Source organism: Phalangium opilio, unplaced genomic scaffold (assembly GCF_054372755.1).
Source record: "Phalangium opilio isolate 3A_F unplaced genomic scaffold, DU_Popi_V2 ptg000113l_1, whole genome shotgun sequence".
NCBI lineage: Eukaryota > Metazoa > Arthropoda > Arachnida > Opiliones > Phalangiidae > Phalangium > Phalangium opilio.
In genome coordinates, this window is record NW_028324209.1 from 3,674,380 (window position 1) to 3,700,962 (window position 26,583).

The window sequence follows — 26,583 nt, forward strand, 5'->3', positions numbered from 1 at the left end:
CAAAACCGCGCGCTCGGCTTCGTGTTACTGCATGGTTGGAGGAGAAATGTTTTCTTTTCCTCCTTGCTTTCTCCCCGATCGGATCCGTCTCGACCCCAGAGGGGCCCCCATCCCACCCCAACACTCCGGCTTTAGTTTCTCCTTATAGCGCTCCGCGAATCTTCGAGGAAAGATTCTATAATATCCCGCAGGCATTTTGGGGGAGCCCAGCCTCTTTAGTCTTCATCTTTGGAGCCAATGCGTGTTTTTGATAATGGGGTTTTCGTGTTCCTATCGCCTCTGGACCGTGGAGACAATAGCTAGCCCTATCTGAGACCTTTCTCTATACATGTATACGGATAGGTATTACCGTGTCCAATCTAGAGAGCTTGGACACTTGCCATTTTAGTAGTGTCGATGGACGATTTTTTTTTTACTTTTACGAGTCGATATTACTTGCCAAAGATAAATAAAAATGATGGAATGTGAAACGCTGCGATTAACACTTGCAATTAAAAATGCTAGCTGCTGCTGTTTAACTGTTACAGGGTTGCCACGGGTCAGGGAAAACCTGGAAAAGTTAGGGAATTTAAAAATGGGCCAAAATGGTCAGGGAATTTTAAAAGTTTTAGCAAAGTCAGGGAAATTGATTTTAGTGGGTGAAATTTATTGGGATACGTCTTTATTGAAAGAGTAATCATTCTAATGAAAGTTTAGCAATCCTTAAAAATGTCTAGAATTGTTTTTGTAAAGTAAATGCTCTCTAAACAAATCTCTTAGACTGTTATTTATAGTTAAAATATTTCTTAAATCATTTTGGTGCAACAAATACATTGGAAACACTTAATGTAGAAAGTTCATTTAATTAAAAGCACTAAAAACGTGCTGTAAACATTTACCCTTTCGCCCTAAAAGGTCAGGGAAATCTCTGAAAAAGTCAGGGAAAACCTGAAAATGTCGGGGAAGTTGGTTCTGAAAATTCCGTGGCAACTCTGTGTTAAATTGTCCCAGTGTTTGTGAAGTGTCCAACGTCTCGTTCTTCCCCCTTTTCTCAAGCCCGTTTCTTTTCCCGCTGGCACGCGTCTCTCTCCTCTCGTTATCTTGAATTTTCTATAACGTCACCGACTTTTAACGTTAGTTTCCTCTAATTCCTTCTCGGAAAAAAACCTTTTCACTTTCTCGGTATTTTTCCAAGGAAGTTTAAAATCTAGGTACTCTAGCGCTATTTTATAGTCGAGCTAGAATTTTTGAAGGTTTTTACAACCGTGTTAAGTTTGAATCTAGGATTTGTCAAAAATGTTTCTGTCTTTTTATGACGTATTTAAAGACAAATAAAAAATTAGGTTTTAAAGGCCTGGAGTGAAAAAATGTGTCGCGCAGAATGTAGAGATTATCATAAGGATTTTCACTGTTTTACATAGTTACTTGAATTAAATGGTTTGGGAACTGTAATATTCGTGTACTAGAGGTTAAAAATGAATAAAGCCTGAAATCATGGTCAGTTTTAATTAATTTTGATAGAACAATAATATAAATGAAGTTTAATAAGAAATCTTTCATCGCGCGTGTTTAATCAAAGGTTAAAAGTGTTCCTTAACCATTTATTCAAGTATCCTCGATTTTATTTTAAAATTTTAAACGTTCTAGGCCCTATTTCTAAGAATATTCCTAAAACATTTTTTCCCAAAAAACAAGCTTTTTAGACATTTAGGAAAAGCAAGAACCAGGGGTAAATTGCCCCATGCATTTTCTATGGGCGCCTGTAAAAGGGCTTTTCACGCTAACACTACCCTACCACAACCACCGCGCCTTAAAATTTGAACCGTTTAATATTAATAATAATAATAAAAATCAAAACAAAAAAAAAAAGATTTAAAATGTACAAAACCAAACTTGCGAGCAGCCTAACTGCTCCTCCCTGTTTCAAAAGGGATTCACTGTATGTGATAAGTAAATAAATATTCATTCATTCATTCATTCAGTTTGAAGTAGGATTGGAAAATAAAAACTAATTTTTAGCTCCAAGGTGCCTTTTCCTTTAAGGGAAAGTTAAATATCTTCTTTTTTTAAAACCTTTTATATTTTTTTAGAGCACGCTATTAATATAGATTAAAACATATTTATATCAACACCTTTTAGCCTTAAAAAGAAATTTAAATTAATGCCACCGTAAATTTGTCTCATCAATTACACCGCCCCTTTTATTTTAATAAAAAGAACTGACCTATTTTTAGTCTACGTAGATTATTTATATTAAAGTGTCAGTGAACAGACTTGCCTTACTTAATATATTCCCTCAAAAATATTTATTTCCAAAAGATTAAAAGCCCATCTTAAAGAAAAAGCATTCCACGTATAAGTATTTAAAATTTAATTAATTAGATTAATACTAACGTAGCCAAGGCTTACTGAGCTGGGGGGAGGGCGTTTTTTTTATTGGTTTTCTTTCTCGTATAATTAAATAACCGCTGGTCAAAACTTTATTAAATTATAAATACGTGGTACTTATAAAGTTATATCAAGAAGTGATATCTAGTTTATTAGGGAGACGGTAAAATTCGCCGTATTTCCAGCTTTATCTCCTGTCCAAACGTAGGTCCGGAGTTAATCCCCGCCTCTAAATTACAGCCAGCATCTCATTGGTTCTTGAAAACTCACGTAAGCGCGACGCGAATGACGAAAATTGCAGTCATATTTTCCGACTGAGGAGAGGTGAAATATCCCGGCCTCCTTTTACGTCCCCCCTTATATTTTGAAAGGGGGACTGGGACTCGAATACTTAGCCATCTTATACCTTCTCCCTAATAAACTAGATATCACTTCTTGATTAAATATTAAAAAAAAGAATAATTAGACTTTCTTATAAAATCTGTTTACTAACCCTTTAATAAAGGCCATTATGTAATCGGCCTCCAGTTTTTTTATTTATTTATTTTTATTATTACTTTTTTCTATAAGCAATACAATTTATTAAAAGCGAGTCTGACCACGAAAGTACAGGATTTTCTTTTTAGGTAAATTTTTCTCTTTGTGTTGAGCTGGCTTTTTTCCGCCTTATATGAAAGGTACTTAATAATTCAAGTCTCGCTCTGGAAACTAAAATATATTATTATTATTATAACTTTTTTTATTTATTTTATTTTTTCTTCTCTGTATTGTGGAACCGAATCCTTTTGGCTGGCTGGCTGACATGGGAGGGGTTCGTTTCAATTCTGGCCCATATTAGAAACAAGGGGTTGCTTATAGTTTTTGTCTGCATGTGGTAATATAATATTTGGGACCAAGGGTTATGGAGACGGAGTTTGTCGGTTTTGTTGGAACGCCGGGTTCTGAAAAGATCATCTACCAGCACTTGGTGGCGCTAACCTTAACCCTATTTTACTTTCCATAAGTATGGGCCTGCCGTTCCGTAATAGGGACTTGACAATGCAGACGCCATTCTGGTATCCTGCGTAAAGCTATTTAAGGCTCTTTCAGACGATCCAACTTTTTAACTCAGCTCGATGGGTCAAAAGGTTGTATCAACTTGCCCAACTTTTGAAGGGAAAAGTGATATAAATCCTTACTATTCACACGACTAAACTTTCACCGTCAAATGGAACTTTTTAAGCGCCACCTACCTTGGCACTTACGAAATAACCCGCGAAAAAGGCTTTTTTTGTAATTCATTTTGATTGGCTGGAGAAATGAAATTAAAATGTTGAGTCAGTGATCCAATTTTTCCTAGCCAACTTTTTTGGTGACTCAACTCATCCAGCGTCTATTCACACGATCCAACTAGTTGATTGAACTCGAGTTGACCCATCAAGCTGAGTCAAAAAGTTGGATCGTCTGAAAGAGCCTCTAGACTGACGTTGCATGTCGTAGTACTGCCAAGTCCCGCTAGCACTGATCATTAGAGACAAATTTAAAGAGACTACAGCGCCATCTACGTTATAGTTTTCTACTACAAACCGGAAGAGAATTTAGGCATAACCTACTGTGAAAGAATACAGATGGAGATGACAGTCAGCGTTGGTTTCACTTCCTGAAAATCCACCACCCTTATGAAGAACTAGCTAAGATACTCGGCTTTCCCTGATGTTACCGATATCAATCGTGAAATAAAAAGACAAACATACAAAGAAACAAACCAGTTTCTCAACGCGTAGCAAATATCATTTCGACACATATACAGGGTGTTTCTGAAAAGTCTGGCATAAATTAATGGATATGTTCTTTGAGTCGAAAATGTTCTATCATACATTTTGCCATCTGGGCCTCTGTATGACTCAAAATCGCCCAAAGAACATCCCCCTTAATTTATGCCAGACTTATTAGGAACACCCTGTATGTGTATGATATTATCTAGACAGACACGGCTATAAATTCTAGTTAGCTCCCCCTAAAAATGGCAAAAATAATGACAATGCCCTATTTTACTTAGGCCTAGAAAGAAAAAATAGAGCATTCGTGCCATTAGAGGAAAAAAAAAGAGGAGAAGGCCAAAATAGATGATATTTTGGGGATTAGGGTAAAGCTCTCGTTTGATCTATGCTTCGCCAGTGGGCTCCGCTCGCTCACCAGCTTTTTACAAAGAATAAACTTCAATTTATTTGAATTAAAACTCTACCATTCCCCCAGAGGCCATTCTAACGGGCGACTGAGATAGCGCCATCCATGGTCGGAACACGGGGGTCTCATATGGCATCGCCTGTAATCTTGCGTAATATTTTTCAACCTTTTTCGCCTTCCGGTCATATTTAATACCACGCCTTAATGGTTTTTTAAATAGTTTACCAAACCCTCAACTTCCCCCTTTAATATATCTACCTACTATCTCATTTTTTTTTCTCGACATCAAAAATTTAGAAAAAGGGAGAAATGTTATAGGCGTACACTACATTGGTGTGGTGTTTGGGTGGCATGACGCCTTTTGTAAACTGTGATATATTTGTTTGCTAAGGAAATACGTATAAACAGGAGTGAGATGAGACTAGAAGTACTGAGCTAACCAAATTCTTCACTCGTCGAAAGTGAATATTCTTGATAACACACCAACGGTTGGCCCTCTAGTAGTGGTTTCTGAATTTTCCCTCCAAAACGTGAGACGCTCGTGGCGGTAGACGGCCGAACTAGATTCAAGGAGCCACGTCCGTGTTCCTCGGCTTTAGGTTGAGGGAAAGGGGGTAGGAAATGTTTTTGGAACTCGACCAATTTTTTTCTCAGTAGTGTAGGCGCGTGGGAAGCGGCATAAAATCCTCAAATTTGTTCACTAGTGCCAGGATCTACTATCAATGCTAGAGCCCTTCACTTCTAGTTTCATCTCACTTCTGGTATAAATACAATAGGATGTATCTTACCGCTCCGTTGAAGAACAACTCCCTTATTAGGGTTGATGTTCAATTGACATATTTGAAATGTTATATGTAAATTATAACTTTTAACGTTTCTAGTTTGTTTGGCTTTACAGGGTCTCTTATTTACGAATGCTTTTAATTATAGTGGTCGATATTTGCTCGAACTTCTTTATTGATTCGAAGTGTACAGTTTTAGTAGATTCGTCAAAAGGGTTTTATACGAACGTTTCTAGTTACTTGAACTTCCAGTGTATAAGTTTCCTCCTCGGTTAAGCCAGAAAGGAATAGAGAAGGAGTTGTATTGAGGAGTGATCTTGTAACAGTCTTTTATGGACTATCCCGGACGGACCCCCAAAATGAGAAAGTTTTTATAAATAATAGTAGTAATAATAATAGATATCTAAAATAATAATGATCTAGTATTCGACACCGCGTGCCTAGGGTAGGAGTTAAGTTTCGCGGTTGTTAGTCTAAAAAGCGCGTACAATTCGTCTCCTTTTCTATACTCCCTTCCTGGGCTAAGGCTCAATTTGTTTTTCGGACTAAAGAACCTCGTGAAAAACTGAGTCAATCTTTTATTCAGAGATAAATTCGTCTGCTACTCTACTATCTCACGTTATTAAAGATGTCGTAATAAGTACCCCCAGCACAAAATATGTCGCTATGCGAGGAACTTACTAAAATCAATACGCTCACTTTACCGCCCATGATACAAGATTTATGAAGGTTGATTTTTACTAAAGCAATCTGGACGAATCCCATTATTTTTACTTAAGGTAGTAAAAAAGCCGATGTAAAGAAGCAGCGTCGCTTCTCCAGAATCAGCTCTTCCGGGCGCTGCCTCTCAAACCTATTGTGTTTTTAAAACTAGCCAAGGCCTAATCTTAAGGAAAACGATAAAACCTCAGGCACGATTGGCGATAAACTATAGCCATATTCTCTCAGAGAGCTGAAAGTAACGTTTTCAAAGCTTACCTTTTGTCTAGTACACTCTCTGGGCAGGGTCTCTATAAAATTGAGATATAAAATTTTATAACGCATTAGAGTTTAATATCTGGTTTCACTCTGGTGGGCGAAACCATTATTGAAAAGTTTACATTTTCTTTCCCTTTAAATTCTACCTTCTATTAGGTTAGTTTACGATGGCTCTCAACTTTACCTTGATCAAGAGTAACTTAAGACGGAGTTAGCGACTTTAATACCGGGTATATATCACCAAGAAGTGATGTCTAGTTTATTAGGTATAAGATGGCTAAGTATTCGCGCGCCATAGTCCCAGTCCCCCTTTCAAAATACAAGGGGGGACGCAATAGGAGCTCCGGGCTATTTCGCCTCTCCTCAGTCGGAAAATACGTAATTTTCGTCATTCGCGTCACGCTGACGTGAGTTTTCAAGTACCCATGAGATTCTGGTTGTAATTTAGAGGCGGGGATTAACTCCTGACCTACGTTTGGACTGGAGATAAAGCTGGAAATGTGACGAATTTATACCTTCTCGCTAATAAACTAGATATCACTTCTTGATATCACCATAAATTAACATCAGTGTACAGGCGCGTCTGTTAAAGGCAAGGGACTTTATTTACGGTATTCTTTTGATGACTGTACGTAACTCAGAAAATCGTAATAACGGTAAGACTAGCGAACTTACCACCAAAGGAAATGCCATTAAATTCATTTATAGTGTTTATTAAGTACCAGGAGTGTCATAAAAATGTCCGAAATAATAAAACCAAACAAAAAAATACGTTGATATTATTTACTAAGATGTCCTCTTAAATGTTTTATGGGATCTTCTTGACCAGCATAAGCCCCCGATAGTGGTGTATTATTTTGTGTCCCCAATTGTACAGGGTGGGAAAACGTAACTTTCGTCTTTGATTTTCTTCCCACGCTGGTCATTAGGGGTAAAAGTAACGCGACGTGTTAAAATTGGTCGACAAATCATTATCTTTTGTCTCTTTCAGTTCAATGACTTATGCTGAGGCATTAGGGCGTTGGAGTATTTTTGGTTTTTCGTCATCACAAATTTCGTTAATGGGGAAAATTTCTGTCTGCCCTGTATAGAAATGTTCGACGAAATATTATAGTTAACCCACAGTCCTCGGAATAATACCATAACCTTTGAAATCTACAGTTATATATATATACACAATCGAAGGATGGGCATCGGTCCGCTTGGGCACTCGCCCTAGCTTACTCCTCCCCGTTTTTATGGTTAGGGTTTTTCCGTTAGGAAAATGCGATGTGGATTTAGCCGTCCGTCCGTCCGTCCGTGTACGGCCCGCGAGAGCTTTTATTCCGTTTGTCGCCAAAGTGTTAATAAAGGCAAAACCTACTTAGCATCTGATTTGGGAAAGAATTAGCAAGAAGTTATAATATTTAATTAATTTAATTTTATTTTATTATATCAAAGATCGCGCTGTAGTTTGACTAATGTTTTGACCTATTTTCTGTTTCTCTTTCTTTACGAGTTTACTTTTGTTTTGACAGAATAGCTCGTTCTTAATTTACGATATAGTCTGGTACTATACGAACTTTCTCGTGACGTCACACTCTCCTCTCTATCTCTTACCTCTGTTTTGGCAACCATATTGGGAAAGTCATCAGCTCAGGCCATACTACCAATATTGACGTCACGTCTCCGTAGCTCCTCCCCCTCAATACCACAATATAGTGTGCTAACAGGTGTTGCCAGTCATTTGTGAGTTCAATTCAATCGCTATCTGCAACAGACTGCATTTTAAACTTGAGGTTCGGTTTCAAACCTGAAGGAGATGCTCTCTCTCAAATTACTGCCAACTCTGAAGCACGGTGGGGTTAAAGTTAAGAAACAGGGGAATGAAGCTTCTCTAGCCCCTTTATCGCGTGCTATATCATTGAATTAGGTTTCCAGTGATAAGAACATCTCCAGTTTTGAAATTTGACAACTTCAGTTTAACACGTTTTGGGTATTGTTGCGTTAACAGGGTGAAATCGGACGAAATTTTTAGGCTGGGCGCGTTGATGTATCGCCGGCATTATGCATCCTCACAAAGCCACTTTTATATCGTCCAAAATCAGGCTGAAAGGATTTCAGGCTGGCGTTTATGGCAGGCCCCAAAACCCCTATAGTAATACTTTGTTCAAGATAATACCTGAAATAAACTGGAAGGCTGTGAAATATCATATCCCTGCACGTACTATATCTTCATATCGCGCTAAAGTTCACTTCATTGAAGCGTTTAGCATGAACTGAATATGGGGAAAGCGTCTTCCGAAATGAAATATCGTCCTCTCCCACCCTTTGGCGAGCGATGCATGGGCCGCCTTTGGAGCATCTTTGTATACACTGGCCGCGTTGCTGTGTATAACCCGCAAATCCCCGAGAAACGACTCGGATATATATATATTAGGCAAGGCCCTTTTTTACGCCACGCCCTGTTTTTATGTTATCGTTACGTCACGGTTAGGGTTTCGCTCGTGGTCCGCTATGCCCTCAAAGGTTTAGAAAGAGGGTGGGTAATAGAATTTACTCCGATTTTATTCCCTTGAATATATAAATTTTACAATAGAGCGGTGCGTGGGAAAATGCTTTCGTTGTACTTGCGAGAAAGAACAATGGTGAATGGGTTCGTGGTACTAGCTAGCCTCGTGTTTTTTCAGTACTAAAGACAGTATGATGAAAGGTTGGTTCGTAAAGTTAACCGCATTGTTTCAATACTAAAGGTACTAACAGGAATTTATCAAGTGCAATGCAGCCCGGCGTTGATGATGAAAGTTTTCTGAAAGTCCATCTTTTTTAGTATAAATGCGACTGTCGTGAACATTTTTCCACTCTTCTAAAGTCGAGATATCATAAATTTACAGGTGGTTAACATTTTTTAAAAGGCGATGTACGTCACTATAGCTCAATCCGATGAAATAATTAATTATAAAACATTCACTAAGCCTCTCCCTTAATCTTTATCAATTGTAGTAGTATCCCCCCCTAAATCATGCTTACCCTCCCACTGGCTCTCGTTAAAATAGACCCTTTTCTTAGCTTATGGATGATTTTTTAATCGAACAATACTCAAAAATTCCGCAATAGCGCGCTGCAGTCGCAGCGATGGAAAAATTCATCACCAATGCCGAGGGTATTATAAACTTCTGATAGTATTATCTCACCATCTTACTGAGGATAATAAAATTAAAAGGTGATCAGCTTCTGAGAAAACTTATTGAGAAAATGTTTCCTTTGTTTGTTTGTTCTTTATGTACTTCAAAAAACACGTTTTCATTCTCATTCGTCATTAAATTACGTGTATCTTTCTTCTTAAAATAATCATCCAGTAACTCTGTTTGATGATAATAACTTTTGGACACCCATGCAGCGCGGGAGTTGATTCCCAAATAAGATCTCAAAGCATAGCAACAACAACAACCGGGAGATACGAAAAATTCGAATAAAATTCTCCTCGGCACGCGTGCAGAAAGCGGGCATGCAGTTTCTAGGGGATAGTTATTTTTCCTTAATATATTCTGACGTTAATGAAATTTATTTTAAATAAACGTCGAGTTCAATTAACCGTTGCCGCGAAACTCTTCCTCCAAGGTTTTATTATCAATTTACTAAGTTTGTAATATTAAATATCTTACTTTAACTCGATCGCTACTAGGGAAACATTCATTTTAAACGATTTTCCTTGGCAAGGTTTTAGTCTCACCAAGAAGTGATGTCTAGTTTATTAGGGAGAAGGTATAAGATGCCTAAGTATTCCAACGCGCCATAGTCCCACCAGTCCCCCTTTCAAAATACAAGAGGGGACGTAAAAGGAGGCCGGGCTATTTCGACTCTCCTCAGTCGGAAAATACGTAATTTTCATCATTCGCGTCGCGCTGACGTGAGTTTTCAAGAACCAATGAGATGCTGGTTGTAATTTAGAGGCGGGGATTAACTCCGGACCTACGTTTGGACTGGAGATATAGCTGGAAAGGTGGCGAATTTACACCTCCCTAATAAACTAGATATCACTTCTTGGTCTCATATACATTTCTTAGTATATTTACTACTAGCTGTTTATAATATCAGTATAGGATCTGCCAATTAGAATTTCATGTTTCATTTATTCTTAAGTTATATTGTTGTATCACTACTAAAAATTCTGAAAGATCAAAGATAAACCCCTATAGAGACGCTGGAAAATATTTTCTGAGAAACGTTTCGAAGTATAAACGAAAATGATTATAGAAAAGTTAAGAAATTTCCCGGCGTATAAACATATAAGGATCAATCAAATTTTGAAAGATTTAACCTCTCTATTAAGACTCTTCCCATCCCATCTCCCGCCATTTTCACTCGTATCTTATATCAAATCCCGATCATTCGAAAAAAAAAAAAATAATAATAATAATGAAATTTCGTTCTGTAATTTTAAACTCTGTTCCGAAAAGAAAGTTTTTTCCCGTTGAGCACTTTAATATTGCAAGGAATACATACAGCTAATTGGAATTATTGTGCAACCAATAAATGCCGTGTTTTTTCTACGCGGTTTTTATGGGCCGGCCTTAAGTACTTTCCGTCACACCTCGTTATTCTGACGTCTTTCTAACTGCGATTTCATTGGTTAGTCAGACCCAACGCTAGGTCGGGTACTCAGCTTATTTTCAACGATATTAAAATTCAATCATAATTAATGTTTTGTCTAGCTTTCGGCACAAAATTCGAGTATAGATATGTTGAGAAAATGGCTACACAATGATTCCTATTAGGTGTATGTATTCCTTGATATTGCGGATCTAGCGAAACATTTTTTCCGCGCGTTTTTTTTTTCCTCGTCTCCCTTTCGCAGTTTCGCTTCCTTGTTGATCTCTATTGCCTACAGGTGGAGTAGTCATGCTTTTCCCGCCCACCCCTCACTCTCCCTTCCCCCTTTTGGCTCAAGGAAGAGAGATCGAAAGGATAGAAAAAGGAAAAAAAAAATGTTCGAAATTCAACAAGCCTTTTTAGACGATCGATTTTTTTTCTGCTCCGTGGAAGGAAGAAAGCTCAACTCCTAGTTTCGATCGTGAATTTAATTCAACCTCTCGCGAGAGAGTGTCGATACTTACAGTCTCTTTTGTATTTCAGAAAGATGGTTTGATGGTTTGTGTGTCTTTGTTAAATTGGTTCTTTTTGCACAGTCAAATTAATTTACAAATTTGATCAAATTTAATTCTAGGGCTTGGGAGCGGGAGAACTAGGCTTTAGAGGCTAGTGGTTAGTCGAGTTTCTCAAGGTGGGGTCCGTGAACCCCTAGCCATTAAAACGAACGTATAACGTTATAGCTTTATGAATAACCCCTTATTAAGCGTCTGTCACGTTTCATTGAATTTGAATGATTATTTGTGAAAATGTTAGTTACTAAAATAAAAACAACCCCTCAACACGCGGGTGTTGGATAAGGTTCACGGGTAGTTGAGCGGTTTTCAAAAGAGCGTTTTGGAATAAAGCGGTTCCTAAAACAGCGGTTTGCAAAACCGCGTACAAGCAAAACCGCGGTTGCTGTTTCCGCGTTTCTCAATACAGCGCTATTTCCCAGAACAGCGGTTGCTGTTTCCGCCCAAACTGTGATTGATAGGGAGGGAAATATTTATTATATTAAGTATATAGGACAAAGAACAATATTATGCAAAAAGGAGTAATGTTATATCGGAAGTAAATATAAAATATAATTTTTTGGAAAAGGCATATTATTTTGGGAAGTTAATGAAGATAAACAACAATATTTTGGAAAAGGCGTACTTTCGTACGCTCAAGATATAAACGCTATAATCAAAATGCGCTAAAACGAGAAATGGCTATAATGGAAAACGCGTTTATTAAAAAGCCGTTTTGGACAATACTGTTTTGATAACACGCCCAATCGATAACATACCGTTGGGTAAGGGTGGGTCCAAAGACTATTTAGTATTTAGTGTCTACATGGACTAGAAACTCTTCCCTGCTTCCTCAAGTCTCTTAACCAGGTTATGTTATTTTTAAATGGTTTCTAGCGAAATAGGGAATTTCAATTTAAAGCACATCTTGAAATAAATCCTTTTGGATTTTTTTTACTATTTTTAATTAATATTCTTGGGTTTATGAAAATATTCTAGTATAAGAAATATATTTTTTACCACTGTCAGGATAACTTGGTTAAAAGTAAGCCTTTACGAACATTGGGTGGCACTTTATCCTTACAGTTTGAAGTCTAAGCTTTTTCCATGTTCTCTAGACATAGCACAGCATCTCGTATATTTTTTCTGCCCGCGGTATATCAGACGAATGAAATAGTTTTTGGTAAAGAAATTCGATCCAAACCTTTTCCACCGATTTAAGAGAGATTTAAAAGTTTGAGTTTTTTTGGGGGGGGGGGGGGGGTTGAGACTTTAACGCGTTAGTTTAACTTTAATGGATTGAGAAAGGTTTATCTTTAATTGGTTCTTAATGTTAAAATATGCGTACTTAATGTTTCTCCTCGTTATAATTAGAATTATCTTGCCACTGCTGAAAAATTTACTTGGTTCTGCATTTTAAATTACTTAAGTTTAATTTTCTCAAATATATGTACCCAAGTCAAAATATGAATCTGTATATTTAGAATACTGATTTTTTTTTAAAATAATGTTATACATTATCTATGGTTTATATTACAAGACAATTTTGAAGTTGGTTGTAGCGTTATCAGGAGTAGTACGTATTGTTTTGGGACAGTCTTGGAGTGGGTTTGGTATTCGTGAAACTTTGAACTTTTTTTAACCGACTTTCAAAATGTTTTATATTCGGAAATGTAGGGTAATATTGAAAATGCAAAGATTTTGAAGGATGCAATATGTTGACGTTGTATTTTAAGCCTCATCGTATATATATATACGATGGACTATTAGTTTGACCTGGTGTGTAGAAGAAGAAGTAGTAGTAGTAGTAGAACTTGTTTCGTTCGTTGTTTTTAATTTAGCTCCATTGTATCGATAGGAGTAATACCTTTACCCGTAAAGTAGTCGAAGTATTAACGAAGACTAATAGAAATGAAGGAAATGAGGAAGTAGGACGTTGCCGATGACTGATTCACTTTACCCAGCATCCAATGAAAATATATTCCCTTCTCACCTGTATATTAGGATATATTTCACTAAAAGTAAATTTATCGAAGCAGGGATAGCTAGAATACGTAAACGATGTGGCTTAATTATGGGCGAGACCATCTTGTTCTTTTTCCTTTTTCCTCAAACGTAAATTGAGCTCGTGCTTCGAATAATATGCATATTTTTTTTTATTCCTAAAGAAATGTAGTTCATATATAGAGAAATAAGTCTTTCAAATGCAAAGAACTCCGCAATTGTAAAAGTGTCGTTCGTAGTCGAACCAGATGGTATGGTAGTTACTTGACAACGTATATAAAAAAATATTCACGACCAAGCTGCTAAAATAGTATAGATTCCAGTGCTTTCCATAAGTATGGGTCTGCCGAAATAGCATTGTCCATGCGAGGCAAAACTAAACAGACTACTACGCCATCTTTATTTAGTTTTCTCCACCAAACAGGAGGAAAATTAAAGCATAACCTACTGTGATTTCCTTTTTTGTCGGGTTACAGTTAGATATGGAGATCACAGTGGGCCATGGCTTCTGTTTACCCCAAATCCGCCACCAGTATACGCTCCTGTACTACTTTATAAAAGAGGTATATACTCCTAGCGAATAGGCTGTTTTAAAAATGACGTTTCACCAGGTGCGCGCCCATAAAGGCGGGAGGAAAGAATACAACTTCCATCTCTGCTCCGGGGCTGCAGTTTTTCGAGACTCATTACCTAAGACCAATACTTAGGAAAGTGTATTGTAAGGTGATACTTATTAAAAAAAGATTTTTTTATGAAATTCCAAACTCTATTCCAACTTCCAGTTTAGTAACAATTCAAAACTGGCTGTGATATAACTAAAAATAGAGGAAACGGTATTTTAAGCCACATAGTTGACCCAAAACTTTAAATACTCGGAAATTAATTCCCCGTGTTTTCTGGACCAGAAAAGGGGCTCGAGAGATCAAGTTTCAAAAGTTGTGGCCTAATTTATTTCGGAAGCGATTTAGCTAATGTTAGTTTTTGGTGCCGACCATATTTATGACTGTCTAAATCATCTTTTTTCCCTCTGTTATTGTTTTGTATTAAGGAAAACAAACGTAAATGAGAAATTCTTTATCATAAGTTGATGTTTTATAAGTTTTGATATTACTGCACTGAGACATTATTGAAACCATATAGTTCTTCTTAAAGTGTTAGTGACATAATTTTCGTCATCCACAAACTCAAAATGCGAAAAATCCTTGAAAAAATCTAGTTTATTATGATATGTTTACTTCTTTATTTGGTTTCGTACCAATTTATAAAATTGCAATCAAAGTATTGTGTTTGGAAAAAGCCAAGTTAGAATTTTGTTTCGTTTGATGACGTAGTAAGGAGAAATTTTCTCTCTTGATGTCGCTCACGTGACACCTGTTAGTGTCTCAGCACCGCGTTAAGCCTATTTTATTCAGATTCGCGCGGCATTAGTAGACTCGGGAGTCTCGGACGCTCGCGCTTGGCTTTTCCGCGAGATGCCGTGGGTGACGTTTCAAGGAGAAAAACCCGCCAAAAATCTTCTCCGCAAATTTGCTTTTGCCCCCCAAATTTCAAGTTTTCGAGGGTTTTTTTCTGTGTTTTCCCTCATATTTAAATATTGATCAAGCATATTTTTGGAATCAGAAGAGTTTAAACTCTCAAAAAAGGTTTTCTTTAGATTTGAGATAATTTTTAAACAACGTCGCTATTCCTTTAAGTTGAGGATGTTTAATTAGCACTATCATATAAGAAAGGCAAAATGTAACGTATGTTTGAATTAGGCATGGCATTTTAGCTTCACCGTGCGGAGGTAGTTGAAAACGGCGCATCGACTAATCTACCTGCTTTCCCGTGATTGGTTAGTGTTTCTTTTCATTTGTATTACTAAGCGAGGTAGAAATCCATTAAAACGTTACGACGCGACCCCTCCACGCTTCTCGTGTATACCAAAGATACCCGATGTAATGGTCGTATGGATTTTGTTGTTTTGACGTCACATGTTTTGGGACGCGACAATCACGGGCATTGAAAAGAGTCGACATATTGATTCCTTTTATTATAATGTAGAACCAAGAATTTATTTATTTATAAGAAACGGGAATAAATAATTGCCAGGACTTCATTTGTTTGGCCCCGCGTCAATGAAATAACTTTTTTAGTAAAGGATAAAATGTACACTGATTTGTTAATTTGAGAGGGATAGACGGTTTAATGGGCTTTTTGGAAATTTCCATGGACATCGCCATTATATGTACTATTTCCTATAGTTGCATCCCACTCCTTAGCCTTGGCATAACGTGTCTCCAAAGAGGGGTGATACGCTGGAGTGCAATTGGAACATGCAGCCTGTATTTTGCGCGTCATTATAGTGTTCGTACAAACTTGGAAAACTCAGGAAAATAAATATTTGAGAAAAACTCAGGGAAATTTAGAATTTTTAGTAAAACTCAGGGAAATCGTGAAAATTTGCTCTGAAGGGGTTTGCTTCAACTATAAAAAATCACTTTCGTTGTTTTTACCCCATATATGGGAAAGAACCTGGAAACATCAGGGAAATATATGGGAAAAACATGGGAAACTCAGGGAAATATATGGGAAAAAACGTGGAAATCGGTCTCAAAAAAGTTGTATGAACACTGTATAGTTTCATTTCATAGAGACAGGAGAGCACTACGATAACTGCGTGAGTGTCATACTTATTCTCCCTATAGGTTCCTTAGGTTAAAACTATAATTTGTCTAGAGCTTTATGCATGGGCAGAATTGAAGAATTTCACCATCTGGATACAAAATTTGGTTTTATTTCTCAATTTTCTTTTCTTATCCAGCAACGTTTTGAATCTCCCTCTCGCCCGAATTAAAATTCCACCAAGGAAATAAGGATTTTTTCTTTTTCTTTCCCCAATGTTGAATGTATTTTATATTTTTTTTTCCTGCCTGAGAATTTTATCCTTTGGCAGCCGCTGCAGGGTTGAATAAACTCCTCCCCCTTTTCTCCAATGCAATACTTCCGCTTAAATTTTAAATCGGGGACTGCATTAAAAGAAGGAGGAGTTACCCCAGTCTGCCCCTAGCGGTGGGTGCACTAGGAACATTTACTTTCTTTTCTCCAAAAATGTTTCCCCCCCCTCCTTTTTTTACGCATAAAGAAAAATAGAAAAAGTCTTTCTTAACTTGAATAGAACTTTCGAGCCACGTCAAAAGTGAATTAAACTAGCGTTATCGAAGTTTTCGGGTCGCCATTTTGAAATATGGCGGAGAGCTTTGTACAACTTGTACTTATCCATAAATCAAAGTCCTAACTGAATCAACGCCCAGCCCAAACCACTTTACTTAAAAGTCTGAACTTTTGTAGAGTCGTTACTCTTAAGTAGTGGACACACTCTAAGAAAACATTTTTTCCAATCCGTGGCCATCTTGAAAAATGGCGGTCATTAATGTGAAAAATCTTCTTCAAGGAATAACGACCGCACACTTCAATCTATTTCAATAATATTTATTACACTGTTTTGCTCTACATTCTACAGACAGGTTTTATGGTTTTTGGGGCGTAAATTTCCGCCATCTTTAAAAATGACGGGCTGAAAAAAAACCCCGACGGGCAACACTGCCATAAATGATCGCTCAAACGAAGTTATTGGTAACTTTTGCGTTAACGAATTTCTGACATCTGTGTATAGAGAGAGAGGAAAAAAGATTTTTTGGTAGTGCAATTGTATATTTTTTTTTTTGCATCAGGGTGGGTCTGGGTAATACAGTACATGTACCATAGTGTCCTGGTCGATATTATTTTCCATTTATTTCTTCTTTTATTTATTTGTAGCTGGTATGGCATTGGTTTTGAAAGGAGGTTGTCGCAAATTTGGCTCCTGTTTTTGATGCCTCTTTTTCTGGACTATATATTGAATAGATCGGATAGATGTTTATGCCTCCCTCTGACGATATTGAGTTAAAAAACTTAACATATATTCCTTTTTTTAAAAAAGGGGTGTTTTAGATATGCAAAATGTGGAACCGCTTTTTATTTTATTTTTTATTCATTGTTAAATGTCGTCTTTGGATTGAAGTAGAGTCATTTTTGTGATAAAATTTTATTTGATATTCAAAAATCAAAATTGTTATGGCGCAAATTACGTCACATAAAGGTCTGTTTGTAATTTGCTAATGCATATCAGCAGAACTAAGATGAGACTAGAAGTAAAGAGCTCTAGAATTGGTAATAGATCCTGGCACTAGTGAACAAATTTGAGGATTTTATGCCACTTCCCACGCGCTAAAACTAGAGCGAAAAAAATTGGTCGAGTTCCAAAAAATTTCCTACCCCCTTCCCCCCGCGGAACACGGACACGGGTACTTGAATCTAGTTCGTCCGTCTACCGCCACGAGCGTCTCACGTTTTGGAGGGAAAATTCAGAAACCGCTACCAGAGGGCCAACCGTTGGTGTGTTATCAAGAATATTCTCTTTCGCCAAGTGAAGAATTGGGTTAGCTCAGTACTTCTAGTTTCATCTTACTTCTGATATCAGCCACCATGAAGTATGTTCCAAGGGTGGTATGGGTGGTTTTATGGGCGCGATTTTTAGTCGAAAATGTAACTTTTTATGACATTTTGTGCTACGTAACATAATAACTCTTTTAAAATTTAAAAATATTACCTTTTTTTGTGTAATTACAGGATATTTGTCCGCTCCAAATCCAAGACATTAACGATCTTCAATTAATAAAATAATTGAGAATTGACACACCGAAAAAAAACGAGTGGATTTTCACGAAAACCTTTTTTGGTAAGTCCTAAACATTTTTCTATTTATATTTATTAAAGGGCAACTTAAGTGCTCAATTTTATGCTTTTATTTTAAACCTTTTTAATACCAGACGTTTATTCTTTACCTTTCGTTGAAATTACGGAATGAATTTATTTATTTATTTATTTACCTTCCAAAATTTATTTTACAATTTTGTTTGCGCTTTTAACTATCGCAAAGCTCTTGTCTTGCGAAATAGACCAATGAATTGAAAGGTCTAAAACTACGCCTACTTTCAAGATTAAAGTAGGTCAAATATTCGCCGCTGGTGGGCGTTTGAAATTGGGACTGTGATGTAAAAACAAATTTAAAGCTGTATACAGGGTGTTTCTGCTAAGTCTGCCATAAATTAAGGGGATGTTCTTCTGGGCGATTTTGAGTCGAAAATGTTCTATGATATTTTGCCGAAAAGGACCACTATTTTCGAGTTATGACTGGAGTGTTTTAAAGATGACTCCTTAAATTAGAAATCATTGTCTTTCAGCGTCCGTAAAACTTCAATATTAACTTGAAAACAGTGGCCCTTAGGGCAAAATGTCATAGAACATTTTCGACTCAAAATCGTACAAAGAACATCCCCCTTAATTTATGGCAGACTTAACAGAAACACCCTGTATTGTGAGTATATAGATTCTTGTCGTCGTGTGAGGGGATTTTAAAAAAATCTGATATTGGACTTCCCTGTCTATAATCCTTATAGACAAAGGCTTAGATTTAAGGCTATATAGAAACGAAAATCCCAGTGCCATATAAGGTAGAAATTGGTGGATAAAAAAAATCTTGTAAGAGAAAAATAGATATAGCCTTGATCGGTGTCGGCAACTTCCGGAATGATGCCCAAAAACGGAAATTATCAGTAACCCCCCCCCCGCCCCATTCTCTTCTTTTTACCCGCTTCCGTTTTGCAGATGCTCTTTTTTTTGTTTCAAAACCAGCCTCCCCCATTTTCCATTGATAAGTTACTGATAAAATATACTATCTCAAAATTACGTCGAAATTAGTAAACCAATGGTGACACAAAAGTCCTCGTTTTTAAGATTAATTAAAAATGCTAATTATTTAGTAATAAGAGATAATTTATTTATTTTTAATATATTTTTCCTTTTATATTTAGGAAAAGGCCTATCTATTAACAGTGAGATGAGACTAGAAGTGAAGGGCTCTAGCATTGGTAATAGATCCTGGCACTAGTGAACAAATTTGAGGATTTTATGCCGCTTCCCACGCGCCTACACTACAGAGAAAAAAATTGGTCGAGTTCCAAAATACTTTCCTACCCCCTTCCACTCAACCTAAAGCGGCCGAACACGGACACGGCTCCTTGAATCTAGTTCGGCCGTCTACCACCGCGCGCGTCTCACGTTTTGGAGGGGAAATTCTGAAACCGCCACTAGAGGGCCAACCGTTCTTGTGTTATCCAGAATATTCACTTTCGCCGAGTGAAGAATTTGGTTAACTCAGTACTTCTGGTCTCATCTCACTTCTGCTATTAATATAAGAAACAGTAGCGTAGAGTATTGACAGAACCCCGCCTTCGAATGTATTCGCTTCTATGGGATAATAATATGAATTGCCACTAGTACATATATTCTTTTCGTGGTAGTTACGACGTTTTAGCATTTAGGCAGCAAAATTGTATTTGAAGTCCATACAAGTATACGACCATGTTTGATAAGAAACGAGAGCGTTTCCTTCTCTAGGATATGTCCCTCTTATCTTTATCTTTCTTTCTTTCTCTCTCTCTCTCTCTCTCGACTTTTTCGGTTCCGACTTTGTTGTTCCTGCTTTAGTTAATAATAGATTTTTTTCATCATTTTCTTTGCGCCCGCAGTCTAACTAGGAATATAATAGTACCGACTACGTCATTGCAAAAAAAAGGGAGCTCTTCCTTCTCTCTCGTGAACGGATCTAACTTCCGCAAATATCTCCGTTTGTTCCCTTTTATTTTATTTTGGGATCTGTGGTTTTCGGTAAACTTCGGAGTTACTTTTCAGGAAGGCGCTACGTGTTACGATAATACCGAGGCGTTTGAAATATGGCATGTTTTAGGCGTACCCGAGGAGCTAATCAGGGTTGCCACTGGTCAGGGAAAACCTGGAAAAGTCAGGGAATTTAAAAATGGGTCGAAAAGGTCAGGGAATTTGATTTTAGTGGGTAAAATTTCTGGGGATAAGTCTTTATTGAAAGAGTAATGAAAGTTTCTCCTCATGCTCTCTTAACACAGAAAACTCTAGAGCAATCCTTAAAAATATCTATGATTGTTTTTATAAAGTAAATACCTTTAAAAAAATATCTTAGACCGTTATTTATGGTTAAAATGTTTCTTATTCAATTTGGTGCAACAAATACATTGGAAACTTAATGTAGAGGGTTTATTTAATTATAAGCATTTAAAACTCGCTGTAAACATTGACACATTAAGCCTTAAATAGTCAGGGAAAACCTGGAAAAGTCAGGGAATTTGGTTCTGAAAATTCCGTGGCAACCCTGTAATCGAGTAGGGATTTTTTAAGACGATACGTTATCTTTCCTATGCAGTTAAAGATACTGAACTATCGCGTTGAGTGGTTCGCCCCTCGGTTATATATCTACCTTAGGAACTAGTGTCGGTAGGTGGTGTTACTGTTGTAGCCGGGGGGGAGGGGTTAAGATTGAGGAGTAGCGGGAAAGTCTCTTGATTTATTAGTTTCGTTTTGTTTTTCTTTCGAAACTAATCCCAGCTCTCTAAATAATTCTACGGTTTGTTATTTCGGCGGAAAAAACACAGTCAAGTATATAGTTAACAGACCCCTGGATATAACAACAACTACGTATGTAGCACAGCCCTGGCAAACAGAAAGTGAGATACCGGTAGATTAATGAAAGATTTTGGTACAGTGTCCAAGTCTCGCATTTGGTCCACCAATCATTATTATTTCGTTACATTTTTTAATAAATACTATAGGGAATTTGAATTTGTCTTTTGAGGGTTTTGGGAAAAGGTTCTGGCGATTTTACTACGCGTAACATACTTTGGTTTAAATCGCCGCGTGTAAGTCAGCCATGCACTCACGACATAATCGCCATTTCCATCACGGGTGAAATTCAACTGGCTTACAGTTGTGTAAAGTATCCGAGGAATTTAATGGGACCTCCAATCGGGGTCCCTATTTTCTAGCCATCCGCATGGTCGGCGAGTATAGGTTATTCCCTTCCGCGGGGTTTACCCATTGAAACAAGCGAATCTAATGACGCGGATAAAAACTTGGCCTCTTCGTTTCCGATCCTCTCCCTCTCTTCACTTCCCTCCTAGACCAAAACCGATCTCCCATCATCCTCTCTCTTTCTCTTGAGCGAATGATCGCTCTGTTTTACCAAGAAGATCTTTAGCCTCCTCTCTTCTAATCTGTCGATGCTGAGGAATTCTATTTCTGTAGCAAAAATGAATTAATCGCGGAAGTGATAGATTTTAATTCTTGCGTCAAATCACTTTTATAGCTTACTTGCCTATCTGTTGTTAAATTTTGCGCCCTCTATTTTCAAAGATTGCGAGTGGCATGTTCAATACCAAAGTCCATCTGGGTATTTCTGATGAATATACACTTAAATTAAGGGCAATTTTGAGTCGAAAATGTTCTATGAACTTTGTCGTCAATCAGTGCAGCACTTTTACATACATCTTTGGATTAATTTACTTCTGTTTTTATGAGTTTTAGTATCATTTAACAAACCCCCGGTCCTAGAGGTATTTTTCTGCCATTTCTCGAATTCCTCCATCTTCTCTCTCTCTCTCTCTCTCTCTCTCTCTCTCTCTCTCTCTCTCTCTCTCTCTCTCTCTCTCTCTCTCTCTCTCTCTCTCTCTCTCTCTCTCTCTCTCTCTCTCTCTCTCTCTCTCTCTCTCTCTCTCTCTCTCTCTCTCTCTCTCGCTCTTCAAAGCTATTTTGTTAAAAAATGGTCATTCCGGTATATACATACGTACATCCACTTTAGGCAGTGATCTTTATTTTTCATTTAAGGCTTCCTTATTCAAAATACTTGCCATGTCAAGCGGATAAATAGCCAGTGAGTGGCTTTTAAATTGATACAATTTGTTCCCCGTGAATGTGTTACTTCGTTTGTGTTTGGGTAGGTAATATCAACAGATGTTGGGATATCCGCTTTTGTTTATCCCAGAAATACATATATTTTACTTGGAATCTTTAATCGCCCATATACCCCAAACTAACATCTGATTGAAAGGAAGGGGCCTCTTAAAAGCATTAACATTAATTTAAAGAAATACACCGACCAGGATTTGTTTTCTATTTTAATCGAAAGACGGTTGAAAATGATGAATATATCAATTAAAACCATGTTTCTATCTGCAATATTAAAGAAGATGCGACCAGTTAAGTTTCCGTAATGTGCTACCACTGGGGACTTCCCCTATTGAATGACGGATCTCGCCAATAGGGTACGCGCTACGGTGTAAAGCCTTTTTTCGTACGTATTTTCGCTGTAGAGTATTAAAATCATATTTAAAATGATCGTACGTCAAACCAGCCACTTTAATTTGGCCATAACTCTAAAAAACAACAACATCGTTTTCGAGAAAAGCAATTAATAGAGCGCCTTGTTAAAGTGTAAACTAAGACTTAATGGAAAGTGTGCGACAGGCGGATCAGGTTTTAATAAACTAAAAACATAAGAAAAAGGGGTTTCCAAGCTGCTAAAAACAATATATATACCCCGGGGAAAATTCTCTTCGCTGCTTCCGGGAAAAGTTAAGGCCCAACTAAAGAATGCGGACAAAAGGCAAACCCTATACGGTATGGCTTAAACGTCATGGTTTTGGGGGAATATATTGTTGGATGGTTGATTTTCTATTGTTAAGGTATCCCTGGGATAGAGAGAGTGTGTGAGCTTTTAATTACGCGCATCTGTACAGAAAGAGCACGCGCCAGAAGGTTCTATATTCTATCACATGGATATTAGCAATATAACCTTTGATTTACTGCAAGGGATGTTTTAATTTTTTGAGGGTTAAGATGACTGTCTAAACTTAGTTTATGGATTCTCACCTCATTTCTCCCCGATTGCAGAGGAAATCGTACCCCTTGAGCACCTTATTTCGCATCGTATTCATTTATATTTAAAACCATTACTTCATTCCAACTTAAAGTGTTAGTGACATAATTTTCGCCATCCACAAACTTAAAATGCTAAAAATATCCTTGAAAAATCTAGTTTATTATGATATGCTTACTTTTGTATTTGGTTTCGTAGCAGTTTATAAAATTGCAATCAAAGTATTGCGTTTGCAAAAGGCCCAGTTAAAATTTTGTTTCGTTTGATGACGTAGCAAGGAGAAAAACCCGCCAAAAATCTTCTATGCAAATTTTGTCCCCCCCCCCCCCCAATTTCAAGTTTTCGAGGTGTTTTTTCTGTGTTTTCCCTCGTATTTAAATATTTATTAAGCATATTTTTGGAATCAGAAGAGTTCAAACTCTCAAAAAAGTAAGGATTTCTTTAGATTTGAGATAATTTTTAAAGCACGTCGCTATTTCTTTAATTAACGACTTGATCAGTGTTTTGATAATTGTTTTTAATATCTATGGGTAATTTTAGGGCGATCGCGCCTAGTTGCTCACCAATTTATAAAATTTTCAGCAGCTTTTATGCTGGGCAACCATTTAAATAACAAAACAAAATAAAATAAGGAAGAGATGCCCTGACTAATGAAAATATTTCAGCCCTGCAGCGGCCAAAGGAAAGGAAATAGCGTAGAATTTTACGACCCTTGCCTGATGAAGGAATTTGGCCGCGCAACAACACAACTCTATCATAAAAGAAGCTTAAAATGAGGCCTAGCTTCATTATTAATTTTATATTCTTATATAAGTTTAGCTTATACGAGCTTGTATAGTGAATATATCTTCTTAATAGGCTGTGAGAACATCTAGGATGACTGTGGCGCCAATTGACCGCCAGCTATGAAGTTTAGTATAGTTTACCTTCTCCAAGAAGTGATATCTAGTTTATTAGGGAGAAAGTTTAAGATGCCTAAGTATTCGCGCGCCATAGTCCCAGTCCCCCTTTCAAAATACAAGGGGGGGACGTAAAAGTAGGCCGGGCTATTTCGCCTCTCCTCAGTCGGAAAATACGTAATTTTCGTCATTCGCGTCGCGCTGACTTGAGTTTTCAAGAACCAATGAGATGCTGGTTGTAATTTAGAGGCGGGAATTATTAACTCCGGACCTACGTTTGGACTGGAGATAAAGCTGGAAATGTGGCGAATTTATACCTTCTCCTTAATAAACTGGATATCACTTCTTGCCTTCCCTAAAAGAAAATGGGGGATTATCCAAAAGTGTTTTAATACGTAAAAATATAAACACTTAAAGGTACGAGAGTACGCTATTTGAAATTCATGTACTTGTAACGGTTAACGGAAAAGTGCAGTTAACGTAACATTATACCTTAAATTAGCGGCCTTTTTCTAAATATAGTAGGAAAATTGTTAGAAAAAAATAAATCATCTCTTACTACAAAATAATTAGCATTTACTTAGTATTAAAAACGAGGACTACTGCGCCATCCGCCAATACAATAATGGCGTCTGCTAGCCCGAACCAAAAAATACGCGAGCCAAACGTTTAAAATTATTTTTAGGTTATCTTTCTTCTTTTACTTTCAAAGTAAATTTCCCTTTTCCTTTTTTTGATAATTTAATCTCTTAGTCTCTACCTATATATATAAAGTTTAATGTTAGGTTTTTGAAGAAAAGGTGCAGTACTACGTTACTAGCCTATTATTATAATGACCTCATTTAACTAGAATAGCTGTAATTTTTATGTCAGGGCGAGGTGCTCCGCGCTTCTCAGAAAGCTACTTTTATGATTTTTCACTAGAAACCTTGGAAGTATAGACCATAGAGTATGTATACTATACATACTATACTAAGGCCTTCTTCTAATGAGGACTTTCAACTTATAAAGCTTGAAGGAGTACTTTAACGCCCCAAAATTCTGTTAGAATATTAAGCATTCAAAGATCTAATTAGACTTATCCAAAGCGTGTAGGTTAAATGTTTTTAATTTAAATTATTGAAGCGATTCAATTGCCAATGAATTTGGTTCACTTGGTTTCTTCAGTTGCCCCTGTAAATCCCATACGAATTATCCCCGCATAACACCAACGCGTTGTGGAAAAGTGCATACTTGTCTGGTTTCCCCCCTTAGTTAGTGAACCAAGAAGTACAATAATAAGATACCTGTGGAGGACCAAATTAAAGAGAAAAAACAAAAACTAAAAACATTCTAGAGAGCTAGACGACAGTTTCTCAACAATTTCCTCAAATATTTTAAAGGGATACGCCGGGCTTGAGTTTTTTATTTTTAATCGAAAGAGCATGTAAACTAATGAATATATCAATTGGAACCATGTTTCTATCTACAATATTAAAGAAGATAGGAAAGATCTTCCGCAATGGACACTACGCGTTAGGCTTTCCCCCAAAGCGCTGGAACTATGCCCTATTGGCCGGATCCGTTATCCAATAGGAGTAGTCCCCAGTGCTAGCACGTTACGGAAACTTAATTGCTCCTATCTTCTTTAATATTGCAGATAGAAACATGGTTCCAATTGATATATTCATTATTTTCTACGGCCTTTCGATTAAAATAGAAAACAACTCCAGGCCGGGGTATTTCTTTAACATTACTGTTAACGCTTTTAAGTGGCCCTTTAAGCTAAAGTTAGGATTTTGCGAATGCTAGATACTTAAATATTACGAGTATATAAGGGGGAAACGTTTCAGAATTACGCGCATATATACTATACGGGGACTTTTATGTTCTTAATTAAGGCGGCTAGACCCATTTTATCAAGGCAACTGTATATGCCAAGCGTAGTAATAATGCAGATTATATTCGTGTTTTTATTATTTTTCCAAAATTCCTAGTGCTATAGTAATTATATTTAATGTAAATAGAGTCAACCCAATATCCGCGGCCATATATATGTATATTTTAAGGGATTTGCTGTCATAAGTTGTAATTTTGATATTTTTAAGTTGACCAAAAATGAAAAATTAGTCTATTAAACATAAAGGGAATGTTCGGACTATTTTCTTCGCAGCAGGTGTTTACATTATTGTATAAAACGCTTAGCTTTGACCTTAAGGCATTTTACCGCTGTTTTTCATTGAGAATCAGAAAGAAAATAAATAAATAATGTTCTAAAGAACAGTGCGTTTCCCGCTCTTTTCGGTGAAGGACAAAACTTTTGTCCAGCTTGCCTTGTCCTAAATCCGGGCCATTGGGCCTGTTGATTTCTGTAGCTGTTAGTATTGTCCGGGCCTTACTCCGACAATACCTTCCCCCGTCTTGACCACTGACCTTGGGTCATGGTTACTCCGTTTAAA

The 26,583-nt window shown here is 37.1% G+C and overlaps 1 long non-coding RNA gene across 1 annotated transcript in view; it reads left to right on the plus strand.

The window, feature by feature from the left end:
* LOC149623401 (uncharacterized) overlaps positions 1–18,142 on the plus strand; it is a 46,808-nt gene extending 28,666 nt beyond the window's left edge. The window contains exon 3 of the long non-coding RNA XR_016374917.1: positions 18,071–18,142. This is a non-coding gene — a long non-coding RNA (uncharacterized LOC149623401). The remainder of the gene's footprint in view (positions 1–18,070) is intronic.
* The last annotated feature ends 8,441 nt before the right edge of the window (positions 18,143–26,583 follow it).